This window comes from Coptis chinensis, chromosome 2, assembly GCF_015680905.1.
Source record: "Coptis chinensis isolate HL-2020 chromosome 2, ASM1568090v1, whole genome shotgun sequence".
Lineage (NCBI taxonomy): Eukaryota > Viridiplantae > Streptophyta > Magnoliopsida > Ranunculales > Ranunculaceae > Coptis > Coptis chinensis.
In genome coordinates, this window is record NC_141457.1 from 120,174 (window position 1) to 140,850 (window position 20,677).

At 35.5% G+C, this 20,677-nt stretch overlaps 2 pseudogenes; one reads left to right on the forward strand and one right to left on the reverse strand.

Moving 5' to 3' along the window:
- Positions 1-1,247: 1,247 nt before the first annotated feature.
- Positions 1,248-3,093, reverse strand: LOC147514201 (beta-amyrin 28-monooxygenase-like; annotated as a pseudogene).
- A 5,388-nt stretch (positions 3,094-8,481) lies between these two features.
- Positions 8,482-14,855, forward strand: LOC147514202 (uncharacterized; annotated as a pseudogene).
- The last annotated feature ends 5,822 nt before the right edge of the window (positions 14,856-20,677 follow it).

Sequence of the window (20,677 nt, forward strand, 5' to 3'; positions counted from 1 at the left end):
AGCAGCGAGGGTTTTGAGTTTTGATGGTACCATAGTGTTGGGTTTTTCATCATGATCAAAACCGCTGGGATGAATGGGGAGGAGGAGGAGAAATGGTGGCCGGAATTTGGGCTGGAACATGGTAGAGGAGAGCTGCTGAGGGAGACGATATTGTGTCTCTTCCCTTGGTTGGGCGTGGGCCTAAACCTTTGTTAGTTGTTGGGCTGAAATTAATCTTTTGTTTTGGGCCAGTTTAGATTAGTTTTCTTGGGCCAATTTGGTTAGTTTTGTTGTTGGGCCGATTTTTCTTTTATTTTGTGGGCTTGGTCTTTTTAGTTATGTGGATCCGGCTAACACTATTTGAATCTTTTGTTTGAGTCATGGGCTTGGCTAGTTGGGTCCGAACCATGACCTTAGCCATGAGCCCATAAGCCATGCACCTTTACCTTAGCCATGACATGAACTATAACCTTATCCATGAACCATGGCTATGACACTAAACTTGTTGAACATGGAAATGACATGTTGACTTTGACATTGACCATTGACTGTTGACCATTGACCATTGACTGTGGAATGTTGACTTTTTCCTTATTTTCACATATTTAATTTTATGGAGAATTGTAATAATAAAATGTTGTCAAAAATGGTATAACCTTGTTTGTTATTATCTAATTAAGATTTGACGTGAGAAGTGTGTAAAAAATATAAATATTGGCACATAACAAGAGGAGAGTTTTTATAAAACTTGGATATATACGTTTTTATGATAACTAGGGTTTGCCCGTGCCGTACGGCACAGATACCGGCGCCTTCGGCGCAAAGGTGTCTTTAAAGAGTTTAAGCAACAAAACATATCAACACCAAGCTAAAGCCAACCTTAAAAAACAATGGAAATTGTTTTTAGCTGTGGGCAGATTATGAATAAAAAATCATATAGAATTTGACGTTAACAAAAATAAATGTTTCCTCTTGATTTGCGATTTAGAACCATTTGTTTCAGATTTGAGTGTGTCATACTATATGCGTAAATGATGCGCTATAATATGAAACGTACCCTGTTTCATATTAATTAATCGAGGTGTGTCCCCTGTTTGCATCTGTTGATTTTATATGTTTAACCTTAATATTCACCCGTTACCGTTTAATGTCCAACATCTCCTTCATTCTACTTAATATATATACTCGCAACTTTTGTATTAAAATAGAGAAGAAAACTAAGACAACAACTTTACAAATTTATTGAAAAACAAGACATGTCTCTAGAATGAATGCACATATATAGTCATCGATCACTTGTCCAGATAGACAGAATGAGCTTGGAGTCGGATTGGAAGGCCTTTTTCTGGCATGGCAAGTGGTACAAAAATTGTTTTCTCCTTTGGAAGCGCTTCTTCCCACCTAAACTTGGTCACAAGATTGTGGATGAAAACCAACATTACTAACCAAGCATAGTCTATTCCAGGACACATACGCAGTCCTCCACCAAACGGTACAAATGTGTATGGAGCAGGACCTTTTCCTTCAAACCTTGAAGGTTCAAATTTTCAGGATTTGGGAAGTGTTTTGCATTTTTGTGTGTTGGGAATTTGTGCTCCAGAATATCTGTAGAAAAATAATTACTCCATTACATACAACTTTCTATAAATCTAGTAAATGACTTTTCAAAAATAAATTTATGAATAAATAACTGTCAAGCTACACTGCTACAGTTGAATTTGGGGTGTCAATGTAGCCTGAGCAAGCATTTCATCCAATCAAACTCCCGCCAAATGTCACAAGTATTTGCGATAAGTTTATTTTTTGTAAAATTAATGCGTAGATCAATAATGTCTTTCTTAAAACCCAAGTACCAGAATTAATTGGTAATACAAGAATTGAGGGCCAAACCCACCCAAAAAAAAGAGAAAAAAAAAGAAGAAAGAACATTCAGTACCTTCCACCCTTTTGGAATTGAAGACCCTGCATAAGTAAAGTTGGTTATTGCTTCTCTAAATGCTCCTTGAGAGGGAGGCGTGATTCTCATCGCTTCACATGCAACATTTCGTGAATACCTCATCTTTTTAATGTCTTCCCAGTTTAGCAGTTCTCCTTATTTTTTGGACTTCAAGATCTCCATTTGTTCTATAATGAAGCACACATTAGATACATTTGAAGTCCTAATGATTCCAATCATAGAATAATGTCGAATTCATGCATGCCCAAGCCCAACCAAAAGCTTACTTTAACCCGTTAGGCAGGGGATTAATATTTAAATGTTCATGGACAAATATCTTCAGTCTGCAGTCACTTTCATAGTAATGCTATCTCAATATTTAGTGACTTTTAAACGATACATCTATTGCATTTACTGCTCACTCATTATATATTATTCAAAGAAGTTTGTCGAGATGGAATAGGAAATAAAGGGAGAAAGTGACACATGAGAATAAAATCACTTGAAAGCTGTTACGATGCTGATGCTTAAATAAAAAAATTAATCAGCAAGACATATGTTAATGATAGATATAAGAAAGAAATGGCAACGGAGAGATGGACTTACCCTTTAAGACTTCATTGTAGATGTGAGGAAATTTTGCAAGATACTTAACAACAAAAGTAAGGGCAGTACTGGCAGTATCATGACCTCCAACAATCAAACCCAGTATTTTGTCAGCTATGTCCCGTTCCTCCATTGGCTGCCCATCCTCAAAGGTTCTTAACCACATATGTGACAATATATCCTGCTTAGGCGACGCCTTATTCTCAGCTAAATCCAACTTCCTCTGCCTTATTATCTCAAGAATATCTTTGCTTTTTATGTTTGATGCTTTACCCGCTTTATTCATTGCCGTTCCAGGTAAATCAATCGGTATACCACGATATACCCGCCAAAAAGCCAAAAAGAGCGAAAAGGATCGGATCAACAAATTTAGGTAGCTGAAAGGGATCCTCTATGCTCATGAACACCTTGCAAGCTATAGATATGGTGTAAGCTTTGGCTAGAGTGAAAGCCAGTACTTCCTTCTTGTCATCCCAATGCTCTTTTAGGAGTTTTTTGGCAATGGAGTCCATTGTTGGAATATACTTTTGAAGTGGTTACGGTTTAAGAAATTTTGGAAGCATCTTATGCATTTTACCGCATGTCAAGAAAGGAAATCATTAGAGGATTTGTTCAAAGATGAGATGGATTATAGCTTTGCTAACAGATACTTTTTTTCAAATAAAGCTAGGTGACATCACACTATTGCAAGAGGAATAGAGTAAACATCAGTGTCGGGTAGGTCTTTTCCACCATTTGCAATCAAGTAGTGATGGACCCACTATCTTGTGATAATTATTCCAAAAATTTATAGGAGGCGATGGGATTCCGTCAAGATTATCGGGGAGATTTGCCTGAGAGAGCTTTGTTAAGTAAAGCCTAAACAAAACTTTTGTGGCTAATATCTCTAAATATAAAGGAGATGGCAGTAGGTTTTTTATTTTTATTTACTAATAAAAGAGTATACCCAAACTTTTACCCTCTAAGTTGAGATAATGGACTCATAGGGCCGGTCTAGCTTGAGTAAGAGGCATTTTGCTTCCAAGGCAAATTTCGGAGGAGGGTATTAAGCTTGCAAATAAATGTGAGAACATAAAAAATAAAAGCCCAGATTTTTCAGTGCCATAACAGAATGCATATCTAAAATGGTACCCTTGCGCTTGCAAAGGTTAGCTATCATAGTAATGACTCTCAAAGTTAGCACACATACACACCACAGACACCTATAAAATATGCACTCGGGGAATTTTGACTTCTATATGCTAGATGGAGAGCATAAGATTTGATATGTGTGTCTGTGGTGTGTATAGACAATCTATAGATAGATTTAACTGATAAGATACCATTGTCACCGCATCCTTAAACTCATAGATCAACCTCTACGATGAAACCCAGGAACAATGTTCTAACAATTTTGAAATACTTCAAACCTATACGGAAGGCAAACTGCCATGCAAACAATCACACAATGGAGCTTATATAAACTATGAAGGGACCATGCATTAGGAAAGGGGAGAGAAAAACCCTAGCTATAATCCTTTCGGATCATAACTCTATGCATCTCACGAGCTTGGTTTGTACCAAACCAAAACTGCATAAAAAGGATTGACCCAAAATTCAATATATTACGTATTAAAAAAGATCAGTAAGAACATATGGCATTATGAAGTATATTGAACGCCCAAATTAAGCAAAGTTCAAGAGTCACGCAAGCTTGAATGTTGAATAAGAATTCGGGTCATAGAGAATTGCAACACAATCTAGAGAATATCATTAGCCCATAAAATCTAAATATGTAGTTGTAGTGTACTTTCTGACCTTGTAGTGCTGAATATCTTTCCTGTGCAGTGATGATGAGCTTTCAATCTCAGTCAAGGCGCACACGGCTCACAACAATCAAACAGTTGAACCACCAAATCAAACCAAACATTGCAGTAACCGACGGCAACTAAAATTTAATTCCGACCTTTCCAAAACCAATTTAAATGGGTTAAATGAAGAGTAAAGTAAACATCAAAGGTAGATGGATGAGGAATTGGAGTGAGGAGGGCGGTAGGGATGAGAGTGAGAGAAAAGAAAAAGGGGGAGGCGGTCTGCAGTAACTAAAGAGACATACCAGCAAATACCCTTAGATTCTGCCATGTCATAAACAGGGTGAAATGGTAAGAAGGTGTTTGGACCGTCGGATCATGCAATTGCCCAGAATTTCTTTCTCAAGTGACGGCGGCAGGAATGATAGGGCATACATAGTTTGTTTGAAGAATAAGATCCAGTAGATCCGAGTGTTAGGGCATAAGGGAGCATACTCTTTGGGATTGACTTATTTTGCCATGTCACAACTTAGAAAAGATAATGGTAACCACTGGATGGAGGCCCTGCGGGCCCCACACCATTGTGTTTTATTAGATAGATTAAACTACATACGGACTCAGATTCATGGACTTTAGTATTGGGCTTTTGACGGTTGATCAGTTTGACTTGACTTGTGATTTGGACTCGAATAATTATGCATGATATTTGGACTTGAGTTGTTCTTTCTTTTTTTAAGTTGTTTCATTTTGACATTGGTAGAATTGACATATATTTTGATTATTTATTTACTATTTATATTGTGCACAAATGAAAATAATGCATGTCTTTGATGGTGACTTGAGTTCACATAAATATATTGAGCGAATACATTATATTATTGATTACTATTATGAGTTGCTACTTAAATGAATTGTAGTATTTATGAATGCTTGAGATATTTCATATGGTGTAGTGCAATATAGGGTTGGCACGTGAAATAATAAGTTTTGAGATTTGATATAGAGATGCTTGGATATCATGCAATGAATAGTATTGGCACGTGATAATGTGGATTTTATTATAACGAGAAACGTTGAGTTTCAGTACAATTAAGTATACTGGCATGAGGTAGAACAAGAATTATTATGAGATATAAATGTATGACACTTAAATAAATTACGTAACGAAAATCCTAGAACCTAGCTACCACAACTTATGTGATTTGGCCTTTGTGATGGGTGTATGTGATATGATTAGCCCTTCGGGCGTTTCAGTGAATCTGAATGGCCCGTCTGGCGTAAGTAATTTGATTGGCCCTTCTAGCGTTTTAGTGAATCTGAATGGCCCTTATGGCGTAGCCGAATAGTGGCTTGATATTCCGTTCGCAAAATTAGAACGAGACACGCGATATTTTATTCCGAAAAGTAGCAGTACTCACATAATAACGTTCGTGTGAGGGTTACCTGGTATGCGATATCCCGCTTAGGGTAACTACGCACGGAGTGGTGCATTATGTGAGGGGAGGCATGTGGATGTATATGTTCGGCGTTGGGTAGCGATTGTGGTAGCCAGGGAAACTAGGTAAAACATAGAGACGACGTGATTCTAGAGACACTTGAAGAAACTCTAAACAATAATTGTGACAATATATCGAAGCGTATGTTAAATCGATAATAAATTATTTATGGTGGTTGTGAAATTGGTCTTTGAGATAGTTCTTGTGGGTTCAAATGAGATGTTTGGAATGAGGTATATGATATGCTTGTTCTATTGTAATGTAGGTTGCATTCACAAGGTTTTGCAGAAGGGTGGGTTGAATTGATTAGTTATGCAGGTGTGACCCACTATGTGATTTGGCCTATACCAGTGTAAGTAAAGAGTAAGTTTATGTTTGTTATTTGATTATTAGATATAGTTGATCTAGTACGGTTTGAAGCTAAGGCGCCTCGGTGGAGGAACTAAATGCCTTACTATTAATGAATTGGAAGCTAAGGCGCCTCAGTGGAGGAACTACCTGCCTTAATTAGTATATATATAAGAATGTTGTATTAGTCGTTGGAAGTTAAGACGCCTCGGGAGAGGAACTAATTGCCTTATGGATTGTGTATATATATGTATAAATATAATTTGTATTCTTAGGCTACTCATACCAGCATTGTTTATAATGCTGACCCGATTTGCATGTTTGTTTATCGAGTGTGTTCATTAAATGAACATAGTTGATAAGTCTTGGCAGGATTAGTGTTGAAGAAGGTTGGTTGCTGCTTGTGGTTTGCATTAGCTTCGCATTCAGGATATGTTTTGTTTTTCCTTAAGGTGTAATAGATTTTAGTTGAGACAATTGTTGTTTTGTATTTTCAGTTGTAATTATAATTAAAGAGGGTTGAAAGGAGATCTGTAATTTAATCATATTTGTGAGTTCTTGGGAAATTAAGAGAACTTTTGTTTATTTGAAAATTTTTATTGGTTTTTAATTATCCACGTATTTAAACTGATTATGGGTTTTTGGGAGTTGAGAGTGCATCACACCTCGAAAATCGAAGAGTCGGGAACAAATATTGTTTTTCCGAATTCTGTCGAAATTCAGGGTGTGACACTAATTCAGCTCGTTGACAATTCAGGGCTATTTCAGCTCGTTGGCAATTCAGGGCTTTTTCAGCTCGTTGATAATTTAGGGCAAATTCACCTCGTTGATAATTCAGGGCAAATTCAGCTTGTTGGAAATTCAGGGCTATTTTAGCTCGTGAGACATTCAAGACAAATTCAGCTCGTTGGAAATTCTCGGCAAATTCAGCTCGTTGATAATTTAGGGCAATTTCAGCTCCTTGGGCATACAATATACAATATGAAATCCACAAACTTAACATCCTAGGCCCTTCATCTTGCGGATAACGAAAAAGAACAAACAAAACATACTACACCACTTAGTCGGGCATACAATATATAATGAAAAATAATGTTCAAAATCGCAAAACCGCCCCACATAATCTCTTATCCTCCATTCTGAGCCACTTCATTTGGCGTATAATATACTCTCTATTCCTCAATATTCCTTGGTATATATAGAGAGGAAACTAAGGATAGAGAGTAGAAACCGCCAGGTTTGTCTCCACCATGGACCAAAATATCGTCGATATATCCGATATACCGCCGATATATATCGGTATTTTGGTACACTGACATCGATATTTCCAACATATATCCACTAAATATAGAACTCTTTTTTTCCCGATATATATCGGAATTTACGATATAAAACTTTATATCGCCGATATATCCGATATTTACGATATATATCGGTTGACTTTTTGACTATTTTTTAATATAAATCCGATATTTCTGATATTATATTTCCGATATATCTGATATATCCGATATTTTAAATAGTTTGAACTGGTCACCAAAAAAATATATATATCCGATATATATCGATTTTTGGGTACACCGATATATTCATCGATATCGATATTTTGGGCCTTGGTCTCCACTATTAAGGGAATTGGGAGCCATTGGACTCATCCTTAATTAATAACCAGGTGTAAGTGGTTTTTGCTCTAATATTATCTTCATACAAAAACAATATATATTGTCTCGATCTTAGAAGTACACAAGTAAAACTTCATCTAAAAAATGAATTCAACCCTAATTTTTTTTGGATATGACCTACTCACCATAAAGATCATCCCCACAAAATTACATATCATTTGAAAACCTCTAACCTAAGCAAAAGATGATTGCAAAAACTCGACATTTCTGGACCGTTAGATTTTTTTTTAAAGATGAAAACAATTTTTAGTTAGGTTAGAGGTTTGCAAATGAGCTCAAATTTTGTAGAGCTAATCTTTATGGTGTGTAGATAATACCCACAAAACATTAGAGTTGAATTCATTTTCTAGGTGATAGTTTACTTACGTACTTAAAATAAGTATGTACTTCTAAGATCGGGACTATATATATAATTTTGGGTTAGGTAGACTTACCCCCCCCCCCCCCCCCCATTTTAAAAAATATTAGTGATACCCCCCCATTTGTAAGATCCAACGGTCAGATTTCTTCATGAAAAAAAAAAAAAAAAAAAATCATCTCAGAGCGTTGGATCTTGCAATTGGGGTATCACTAATATTTTGAAAATGGGGTGTGTAACACTAATTACAACTATTAATGGGGTAAGTCTAACTAACCCTATTATATATTTATGCATGCAACTATATATGTTATACTCTTAACCAATGTCTCCAACCACCAAATATGATTGATCCATCATAAAAGTAGTTGATTAAGGAATGTAGAGGCATACCTGTGAAGCCTTTCCCAATATGATACTGAACCCAAACAAGTTTCGCATCAATTCAGGGTAATTTCCGCTCGTTGACAATTCAGGGCTATTTCCCTCATATTTTGTTGTTTGTGGGTGACTTTCAGGTTTGCTGGAATCAATCTTCGTTACAAGCAGTGGAAAATATATCTATCTAAATCATCTTTGCTTATTCTTTTTTGAGAGATGAAGCAAATGATTGCTCTAGGCTTTGAAGGTTCAGCAAATAAGATTCGTGTAGGAGTAGTAACTCTTGACAAAACCATCTTATCAAATCCACACCATACCTACATCATACTTCGTCACCTCCAGGTCATGGTTTTCTCCCACGAGAGACTACTGATAAGAGCCCAAAACTGTAGTTTTAACCCCTTAATAATACTACTTTTAGACCAATTATGCGAGTAATAAATAAGAGTTAATGATAATTATGTGTTTTTATGAATTTCAGGCATGGAACTCAATTATGTGCAGAAATGTGCCACTTGGGCGATATAAAGGAGCAAAAGGTTGGTTGCTAAGAAGTTCTGTGATAAAGGCCAAGATTCAAGGAGACAAAGCCTTTATGAAGCACGGTCAAACTGAAAAAAAGTCAACACGGTAAAGCTTGATTACACAAGTCAACAGAACTTCCAAAGACCATAACTTTGGACTCAGGCCTCGAATTTGGGCCTACCTTACGTCAAAACGACCGGCTCGGAAAGAGCTTTCCAATAGTCCAGGCTTTGACCCAATCAGATGAGTACAAGTGGACGAAAACTCTGCTGAAGTCAAAGCCAGCTAAAATGGGCTCTGTGGACTGAAGAAATTGGGCTTTGGGCTCGATTTTCTGGCCCAAAACATGAGACCTCAGCCCATGCACGAAATTGTGGATCTGGTCTCCTTCTTTACATAAAACAAGACTTAGCTCTGAAAAAAGATATAGTTAGATAGCTTAGAATAGAAAGTAGTCATTAAAATAGCTTGTAGATCTAGTTTTTGGAATTTCAATTAGTTAATTAATTAGTTTCATACATTGTTTTAGATTAGTTATTGGAATGATTGTTCTTCATTGATTAGATAAATAAAATAGTAGTTCTTAATCATTTCGATTTATGTCATTTAAATTTGTAGATCTAATTTCAATTCTTGTTGTTATTCAATTCTTAGTTATTAATTAGATTTGAAGTATTGTTAGTTAAAATTAGAAAAGTCCAAATCTTTATATTATGTCTAGTTTTAATTCAATGAAAAATGATAGTTTGACGAATCAAGGCTAAACCTCCATTAGAGGGGTTTGATGAAGCCTTGATGAAAACTTGATTGTGCAGTGTAGTATAAAATCGTTGTAAGAATCTATTCTACTCTAGAAGGTCGTTGATTCGCCATGAGAATGGGTGGACGACCTCACATGCTAGTTATGAATTGGTAGAAATGCCATGTATAATTAGGGATTAGAACAACCAATTCTTACCGTAAGAACGTAAGAATTGGTTTACAACAATTCTATGCTAGGTTATTAAGTTGGATTCAAGGTGGAATCAAATTCCCCTAATTCTTTATCTAGATTCAACTCTTAGCAATTTGTCATTTCGTTATTTGTAGTTTGTTATTTGAATTCACATCGTAGTATAAATTCCACCATTACTCTCATTAGACTTTGGATAGACTCGTCAATTGTACCTTAATGTCTAGCTTAGCCCGAGCCCATGGCAAGAGGCATGAGTACCTTCTTATGCCTATTTTAATTTGTCGTATAATGCTATGTTTCTTCCCTATTTTTAGTACCCGTTTCACGGATTGGGTTGGGGTCGACATTGTGAGACCTACTAATTGTATTACTCGATCGTTCCGTGCAATGACTTGGCAAGGGTGGAGGATACAACCTCATCAGGTTGCGCCTTACACCCCATCTGACCAAGTGGCACTTGACAGGTTAGCTATAGTAGACGATAAGTGGCGTGAAGCCTGGCAAATTACCATGGCATGGCAGGATGCGAAGGAACCTCATTTCTTTATTAAGGATGAAGAGGAAAATGAGAAGGAAAATGTTTAAATGGGAGTACAAGTAAGTTTTATTTCAGTTTGTGTCTGCTTATGTCCCAAGCAATCTATTTCTCATTAACCCCGTAACGGGTGGAACTCTTATAGAGTTACGTCAGTTTTTCTATATTAGTATGTTATAACCTTTGTTTTGCGAGATGTTCCGAATTTCCGCAGCGTTTCAATGGCATTTTCCTACCCTCTTTATTTAAAATACTTTGAGGACAAAGCATGTTTCTTGTTTGGGGGGGGGGGGGGGCATAGAAACACGTGTAATTAAGACATTTGTTAGGATATAGATATGTATAATATGCACTTGTTTTCTAGCTAAAAAAATTCAAAAATTTTAATATAAATAAAAAGTATGCTATACACTTAGAAATATTGGTATTATTTTCTTTCTCTATGCTCTCAATAATCTAGAAGTCTCACATAGCTTTTGCATTATAATAGTTTTTAGGGGGCTAATATGTAGGTAATAATCCTTGCATCTGTCTATAAATATGTTACATGAGTATCTATGATTGTTGGCAGTAAGTTTCTGAAATCTAGGCTAGAGTATTTATTCTACAAATCCTGTGAGAATATAGCCTAAAGCCTTATATGAGTGAACATTTGAGAAATGACACAAGGGAGAAGTAAAATCCGGATAGAGAAATCACACGTCCACTTGCTTGATTACTATACCATATCCTAAGCGAGAATTTAGGCCCTCTTTGGATCGATATAGCCAGAAATTCAAACCTATGAATTATTTTTCGTTAGTCGCCCCTCTGAGCCTTTCTTTAGCCTTTCATAAACCACAAATCTTTTACCTTGTTACAAAACAAAACAAAATAAAAAATCAACCTACCCAATTCTTTGAATAAGTCTGAGAATAGAGATGAAGAATAGAAAAGAGAAGAACTTTTGAAATCAAGAATTCGTTAGTCGCTTCAGATAAGAAAATGAAGTTTCCATCCAAATAAATAATAATAATAATAAATAAATAAAAGAAAATAAAGAGTTAGAACTCCAAAAAAAAAAAAATAGAATCAAAGGAGTCAAAAGCCAAAGAAAAGAAAAATATGGCTAAAGATGGAAACAAAGTGTAGAAGCAAAAGTAAGGAACAAGGTCTTCTCTAGTTACATAAAATGAAGACTCTATTATTTCAGACTTGTCCTTTTTGAATATCCATTTTCTTCCTTCTTAAAACCATCTCCTAATCCCCGCAACACCTAATAAAGACCTCTAACTCAATTAGGAATAGGTTAGTGTGATAGTAAGTGGCAGATGTGTTTGATCGACTCCGGCTTCCTTGTGTGTCATATAGATTGTAAGGTAAAGTGTGCCCACTGCACACTGGAGTAGCGAAACTTGAGCGGAAAAATCAGAGTGGTTTTTGTCTTGACATTTATGTGAGGACCTACTTAAGGGCGTTATTCGAGTTTTTGAACGGACCGCTAGTTCATCTCATAGTATTACTCATTGTAAATATGTTTATTAAGTAGATGATAGATTATTATGCATATATTAGCTTAGGTTTTGACTTGATTATTACGTATTCATTCTAGGGAGATGTATAGATAATTGAGACATAGATAAGGAAACAATAGTTTTATTTCGAGTCGTTGTAGTATAGATGAAGTTTGTGAGTACCTTTCACTGGAAAACTCTCACGAGGTTATAACTTCGTCCACTAGGGAATTCCTAGTGGTTTAAGGACTTGTTGCATATGGTCAATGAATCGACTTCGGCAAAACGAGATTAGTTAGAACTCCATTTTGGTCACTTATCTTTGATTTCACGAGGACAAGCAAATTGCTGTTTGGGGGTGGTTTGATAAGAGCCCAAAACTGTAGTTTTAACCCCTTAATAATACTACTTTTAGACCAATTATGCGAGTAATAAATAAGAGTTAATGCTAATTATGTGTTTTTATGTATTTCAGGCATGAAACTCAATTATGTGCAGAAATGTGCCACTTGGGCGATATAAAGGAGCAAAAGGTTGGTTGCTAAGAAGTTCTGTGATAAAGGCCAAGATTCAAGGAGACAAAGCCTTTATGAAACCCGGTCAAAAGCTGAAAAGTCAACACGGGCAGAAATAGTGCACAAGTCAGCAGAACTTCCGAATACCATAACTTTGGACTCGGGACTCGGATTTGGGCCTACCTTACATCAAAACGACCAGCTCAGAAAGAGCTTTCCAATGGTTCAAGCCTTGACCCAATAAGATGAGCAAAAGTGGACGAAAAGTCTGCTGAAGTCAAAGCCAGCTGAAACAGGCTCTGTGGACTGAAGAAATTGGGCTTTGAGCTCGATTTTCCGGCCCAAAATATGAGACCTCAGCCCATGCACGAAATTGTGGATCTGGTCTCATTCTTTACATAAAACAAGACTTAGCTCTGAAAAAAGATATAGTTAGATAGCTTAGAATAGAAAGTAGCCATTAAAATAGCTTGTAGATCTAGTTTTTGGAATTTCAATTAGTTAATTAATTAGTTTCATACATTGTTTTAGATTAGTTATTGGAATGATTGTTTTTTATTTATTAGATAAATAAAATAGTAGTTCTTGATCATTTCGATTTATGTCATTTAAATTTGTAGATCTAATTTCAATTCTTGTTGTTATTCAATTCTTAGTTATTAATTAGATTTAAAGTATTGTTAGTTAAAATTAGTAAAGTCCAAATCTTTATATTATGTCTAGTTTTAATTCAATGGGAAATGATAGTTTGATGAATCAAGGCTAAACCTTCATTAGAGGGGTTTGATGAAGCCTTGATGAAAACTTGATTGTGTAGTATATAATCATTGTAATAATCTATTCTACTCTAGAAGGTCGTTGATTCGCCATGAGAATGGGTGGACGACCTCACATGCTAGTTATGAATTGGTAGAAATGCCATGTATAATTAGGGATTAGAACAATTGGTTTACAACAATTCTATGCTAGGTTATTAAGTTGGATTTAAGGTAGATACAAATTCCCCTAATTCTTTATCTAGATTCAACTCTTAGCAATTTGTCATTTCGTTATTCGTAGCTTGTTATTTGAATTCACATCGTAGTATAAATTCCACCATTACTCTCATTAGACTTTGGATAGACTCGTCAATTGTAGAAAACTTAAATGCTAAAGGACTAGGAGTGGAACGAATTTTCTATTCCAACTCTACGTCAATAGATTCGAGAGTAGAAAACAAATATCTTTGATAAATCTAGTAACAGACTAGTTTATAATTTTACTTGCGTTTAGAGTTTCATCATTTTATTTGTGAATAAGACTATCTTTTTATGGTTATCAACTACTTATCATCACTTGCAACATGTTATCCCACTTGTCAAAGATGCCCTCAAATCTGTGCAGATCACCCCTGATTCAATTGATTGCCTTTGTTACACCATGGGACCTAGCATGGGTGCTCCCCTCCAGGTTTTTGCTATCGTTGTCCGCATTCTTTCCCAATTGTGGAAAAAGCCTATTGTTGGCGTTAACCACTATGTTGCTCACATTGAGATGGAGAGAATTGTCACTGGTGTTGATGATCCTATTGTTTTGTATGTTAGTGGTGGGAATACGAAAGTGATTGTTTATAGTGAGGGACGACATCGCATCTTTGGTGAAACAATTGATATTGTAGTTAGGAACTGTTTGGATCGGTTTGCTAAGGTTCTGACACTCTCCAATGATCCCAGCCCAGGTTACAACATTGAGCAGCTTGCAAAGAAAGGTGATCAGTTCTTGGATATCCCATATGTTGTCAAAGGAATGGATGTTTCATTCAGTGGGATATTGAGCTATATTGAGGCCACTGCTGTGGAAAAACTAAAAAAATAATGAATGCACCCCAGCAGATATGTGTTACTCTTTGCAGGAAACTCTTTTTGCAATGCTTGCGGAAATTACAGAGCATGCCACGACGCACTGCAACAAGAAAGATGTTCTTATTGTTGGTGGTGTTGGATGCAATGAACGATTGCAAGAGATGATAAGAATAATGTGCTCTAAAAGGGCAGGGAGGTTGTTTTCCACTGACGACAGATATTGTGTTGACAATGGTGCCATGATTGCATATACTGGTCACTTGGCTTATACGAATGGCATGTTGACACCATAGAAGATTCTACATTCACACAGAGATTCCGTACTGACGAAGTGCAAGCGATATGGAGAAAGAAAAGTATAGCAGATACAAATGGTCAAGAGAAAGACGTTTTTAAGCCAACTAAGGAGTCTTGAGAACCACTTGATGCAATGGATTTGCGGCACCCCAGTGAGTTTCGGTTTTCAAGCGTTAATTTTAATTTGTGCAAATGTTTCTATATCTCTTGATGGCTGTATAATTCGATCATTTGACAGTTGGAGGATAGAATCTTGTGAGCATGTCACTTTAGAGAATGCTTAAACTTTGATCTAGTGGATGTATTACTGTAATTTATCTTGTTAGTAAACATTGCTAAATGGAAGGTTATGATCTTATTTGGCATAGGGTTTAGGTGTAAATCTGTTGTGGCAGAATACTGTGATAATACATTAGAGGTCTCTAGTATTTTGTATTTGTGTTTTATTTTCTCTAGCTTCTATCCTACAACTTTTTCTTCTGTAGGGTATCATCATACTTCTTTTTTTGATGTACATATATTATACCGACATGTACGTATTGTGCATTGCATGGAAGTGACTGTTGGTGTTAAGGATTAACATGGTATAGTTGTGAGTAGGCAGAACCGTATTAGATTGTAAACCAATACCTTGAATGTTTGAAAGGTGTAACGGTATATGTTCATCAACTATACGTCATATGACATCCACTCCTTTTCCATCTTCTCACGTCACTCTCTCTCTATTCAATTTTGCCGAATAAAAAATTCCTAGTTTGAAAAAAAGTTCAAACAGACTCCCTAGTTTTAGTCCGTTCAAGGCCAGAAAACTTTTAAAGTATGCTAAAAGTAAGAAACTTGAATGTTCAAAATCCATAAGATAAGGAAATAGCGCAATATACTTCATAGCAATCTAGCATCTACAGATATTATCGCGCACATATGTAAGACAATAAGAGAAACCGTGCACCAAAAGTTCAAAGTCAAACAAACAAAAGTTCAAAGTCCAAACAACTAACAAATATACCAATGTCAATGAATCCATGCAATACTAAGTATATAGTTAAATTGTTTCAACATGCTCTCACTACTCTTGTTTGAACTAGCAATATTAGCATCAAAATGGCAAAATGAAATCAATAACCAAATGAAATAAACTAGCAATCGAAATAATAGAAATAAAATGAGTTCAAACTGCAATAACTCAATCGAACAATGAAATGAAATATGTATGTTACCTACACAGCAGAATATCAATCAACATGAACAACTCGAAATCTTCTCGAATTTGATGAAGAAAACAGATCGATCTGCTCGAAATTCAATTTGATCTACATAAAAACGTAAGAAATTAGTAATTATCACCATTGAAATCCCTAATTATCAATTTATCACCATTGAAATCCCAAATGATTAAATCTGAAATCCCTAATTTTCACTCGCCTCATTTTCGCTTGGTTTATGAGAAATGAGTTTTCTCTCTCCACAAAATAAAAATAGGTTTTCTCGATTTTATGTGAGTAAATAGTGAAAAATGGGAAAAAGAAACTCGATATAGGTTTTTCCTCGATTTTTTGGTCTCTAGAGTTTGGAAACCCGGGGAGTGATTTGTGCTTGTGATTATTTTTTTTTTTTGGTTTCACTTGCAGCATTCTATTTTTTTTATTTGGTAAGAGTTGAAATAGCGGGCAGATTACGTGCGCTACTGTATCAATTGCGAGCAGGTTAGGTTCGCTACTATTGCTAGTTGAAATAGCGTGCCCATGAGGTATAGTAGGCTATCTTATTGTTGCTACTTTTTGTAGTGTGAGAAACCTCAATTTATAATTTATATGGTTATCAAATATAATATTCTAACTTCACACATTCTCTCAAAGGGAACACATCAGTGCTTGAACAGAACCATGATAGATACAGGTAAGTATTCTAACACAGCAGCGTCCACATTAGTATGTTTCGTTCTTGTGATTTGTGACATCTGGTCTACTTTTCTCAATAAGAAATCATGTTTACCATGCCGTCTATTTTCGCTTAATGCAATTACTTTAACACTTGTTGCAATTGCAACAAAACTACCAGTAGATCTCACCACTGCAATGCCTAGTGTCCAGGATCAATTATCTAAGCTCACTGGTACTATCTTTATATGTGTATCAATGGGAGTTTTGGTACCTTCAGTTGGAACCAATAGGGAATCTGAATGCCAGGCAAACTTGGGGGCATTGACCATCTTTGTGGTTACTATTGTTGTCAATATTTGTGTACAAATGGGCACTGGTATCATATTCTCTTTCATTGTGGAACATGCCATTATCTTGTTCTACATGGTGGCGCTGCTCCTTATTTTGTGGTGGGAATCTTCTATTATAAATGTGTACAAGGGGTCTGCCAATGATCGTAACAGAGATCTCATTAGAAAAGGTGAAGGGAGTATACTACAAAGAATGAAAATCTATTTCTTGTACGCCTATCAATCCAGCCCTCAGTTTATAGCTTGTAAAATCCCATTTGATGATGTCGTGAGCATGATTTGCATGATCTGTTCAATGGTTCTAAAGAAGTTTTGCTTAGGATGTTTGCCTTTAAAAATTTGGATTTTTGTGACAGAGTTTCTGATTATGGATGGTCACCACTCTCTCTCTTTACGTACTATTTTACATTGAAAAAGGTTAGTAATGAAAACAACTTTAGAATTGCTAGCATGTTTTGTTTCAGTTTTGGTATATAGTTAGATTGGTTATTTGGGTTCATGGTTTTAATATGGTGCTAGAGAAAATTAATAAATCAAGTTTTATGAAAGAAGTTATGGTTCATATATATAAGATCTTTGTCATAATATTCGATTTCATTAGCTTATTTACACTAATTGTGATGATATATGACTTGAGAGTGGACATGGTAGTGTTGTTGTTTTGTTAATAGCTAGAAAGTGAGAAAGAGAATTCTATGTAGTCTTCTGTGTAGCCATTGGTATCAAAAATAATCAAAACTTCTTTACTATACAAAGAGAATTCTATGTAGTCTTCTGTGTTGCACGTATACATGTTTTTTCTGAGCAAAAAAAAATAATAAATAAATAAATTTCGGCGGGGGGGGGGGGTCCTAGCCATCTTCTAGGTCCGCCCCTGTATCGCCAGCAGAGTGTTTTAGGAACATTTAGATTATAATTTTTGTATATAAAAGCGGCAGTTACTGTGGTTGATATCTTATTTTTGTACATTTGTAATTCCTTTGGCTAAATGTTTATGGTAACTTATTCTAGGACAATTCATTTAGAATAATATTTTTATCTAACAAAAATAATATTCAATGCAAAAACGCCGATAAAACTGGTTGCTTCCACATTTGGTCTGAGCGCCCTCGTATTTTGTTGTTTGTGTATGACTTTTAGGTTTGTTGGAATCAGTCTTTGTTACAAGCAGTGGAAAATATATCTATCGAAATCATCTTTGCTTATTCTATTTTGAGAGATGAAGCAAATGATTGCTCTAGGCTTTGAAGGTTCAGCAAATAAGATTGGTGTTGAAGTAGTAACTCTTGACGGAACCATCTTATCAAATCCACGCCATACCTACATCACACCTCGTCACCTTCAGGGCATGGTTTTCTCCCACGAGAGACTGCTCATCATCACTTGCAACATGTTCTCCCATTTGTCAAAGATGCCAAGTTGATAAATAACCGAATCTAAAACAACCCACAACTTCACTTACAAAATTAATTAAAACCAATTTTTTTGTGGATATGATCTACTGACCATAAATACCATCCCTACAAAAATTCAACTCGTTTGACAATTTTTAACATTTGCAAAAGATTATTAGAAAAACTCAACATTTTTGACATCTTATTTTGACATCTACAACTTACACAATAAATATAGGGAGGGGTTCTAAGGACATATTTTATCTTGACACGTAAACAAACTCAAAATCGTTATGGCATTTATAAGTTTCAGATTAGGTTAATTTTTTGTAGATATGATCTCCTAACTATTCTAAACATTGTCACAAATAATAAAAAAAAAATCAAAAATTTCTAAACTTACCAAATATAGTATCGAAAATGGTGAAAATAAACGGTCTACAATTAACCAAATTTTGTAAATTATTAACTACATTTGACAAGTTTGAATTTTTTTTATTTTTTTTATTATTTGTAACAATGTTTAGAATAGTTAGGAGATTATATCTACAAAAAATTAGTCTAATCCGAAACTTATAAATGCCCTAACGATTTTGAGTTTGTTTACGTGTCAAGATAAAATATGTCCCTAGAACTCTCCCATAAATATATTATTTTGACACCTTATTTTGACATCTGCATTTGGCAACTCGTATTTAGACTTGTGCATTTATTTTGACGAAATTCCAGTCAATAGCAAGTATAACTGAAGAGCTGTGATTTGATTTCTTTGTCAATGGATTACGTTCTAGTATTGTCTGTGCATGTGTTCCCCATAGCCCGCCAAGCCCCAATTGCAAAACCATTATTGTGCGGAAAGCAAATTCAGGTGGCAAAGATGCCAAGCAGGTAGCTATATATGCATTATACTTCAACACATGGAACAGGACAGATGATGCAACAAAAGGAAGCTGTATTTGCTCGTAATTGCTTTTTGTATTCCATAACTCGCATAATATTACACTCGCATAACTCGCATCTTTTTGGGTATGCTAGTGAAGTGTATGTTAGCGGTTAACCTTAATGACATGTTCATACAAAGGTGGACTGTACGAAGATGAATTAATAATTGTTGACATGACAAGTCATCTTTCTTGTATTCTGCTTTAACATCCGTCGTATATGATGGACAGGAGTTCATTTTATAAGATGGGACAATGACTATTGAAGCCACGAGATTGTAAACTTGTTTACATCAGCAACTACGTTTACGTACAAGTTCGTTTTGTCATATACAGGAATTCAGCTTTCTTAAACTATCTTACTGAAAGTCAGTTACAGTTAAATAAAATGTAAACTGGATAGTCATAATCTTTAGGGTTAATTTGTCTAAACCCCCATATTTATCACCAATTTATAATAAACTCTCCACATTTATAAACATTACAATTTCTCCCTGCGCCGTTTTTCTGACTTCCATCTTAGTTTCGTTAGTATTCTAAAATTACTCCTAAAAAGAAAGAGTCATTATTACATTTTATTTTTTTCCTATTTAGTATTTACACTTGAAAAAGAGCTATTGTTAAATACCCGTTATACTCTTAGTTCAGAGATAATTTTGGTATTAGGTGAAATACCAACAGAACTGGAATAGAAATCAGACGGCGCGAGAAAAATCGTGATGTTTACAAATGTGGAGGATTTATTATAAAATGGTGAGAAATGTGAGGGGTTTAGAGAAATTAGCCCTAATCTATATGACTAGTTTTTCTCAATTCGTTAGTAAGAAACATTGTTTCTACTTTCTCCCACCTGTCCACATGTAAAAGGACTATTTTCGCATTGAGCAATAGTCATTAGTTATTGCAATCCCCCACTCCCGGAACAAGCAAACAAACAAAACAACTTGTACAGATTCTTGGGACATACAAATTATTCATTCACATATTTTTTTTTCTAATATACTTTATGATATTTGGTGACTAAACAAGAAACAGAAAATAGATGAATTTGCTTTGAGTGCTCTCTAGTGGGAAGTTAATTAACACTACAGAATAAATCCAGCCTTCACTAAGGTCTACAACGAACCAACAAGACAACGGAAGTCTCTGTCAAGCCCTACCACCCAACTGCCAGAGAACTAAATTTATTTCATTGCTCCGCAAATTTGATTCAATGAACATGGTTTTGCTGTTGTCATTGTCTGGTAGCATCACATTCTCTTCCCTCAATGATTTAATGCAGAACTCAGTTGGAGGTAGCACAGGGAAGAGAAGATAGGAGGGTCTGGGATTCTAGGAGGAGTATGCAAGGAACTATACTATAATGCAACAAGCA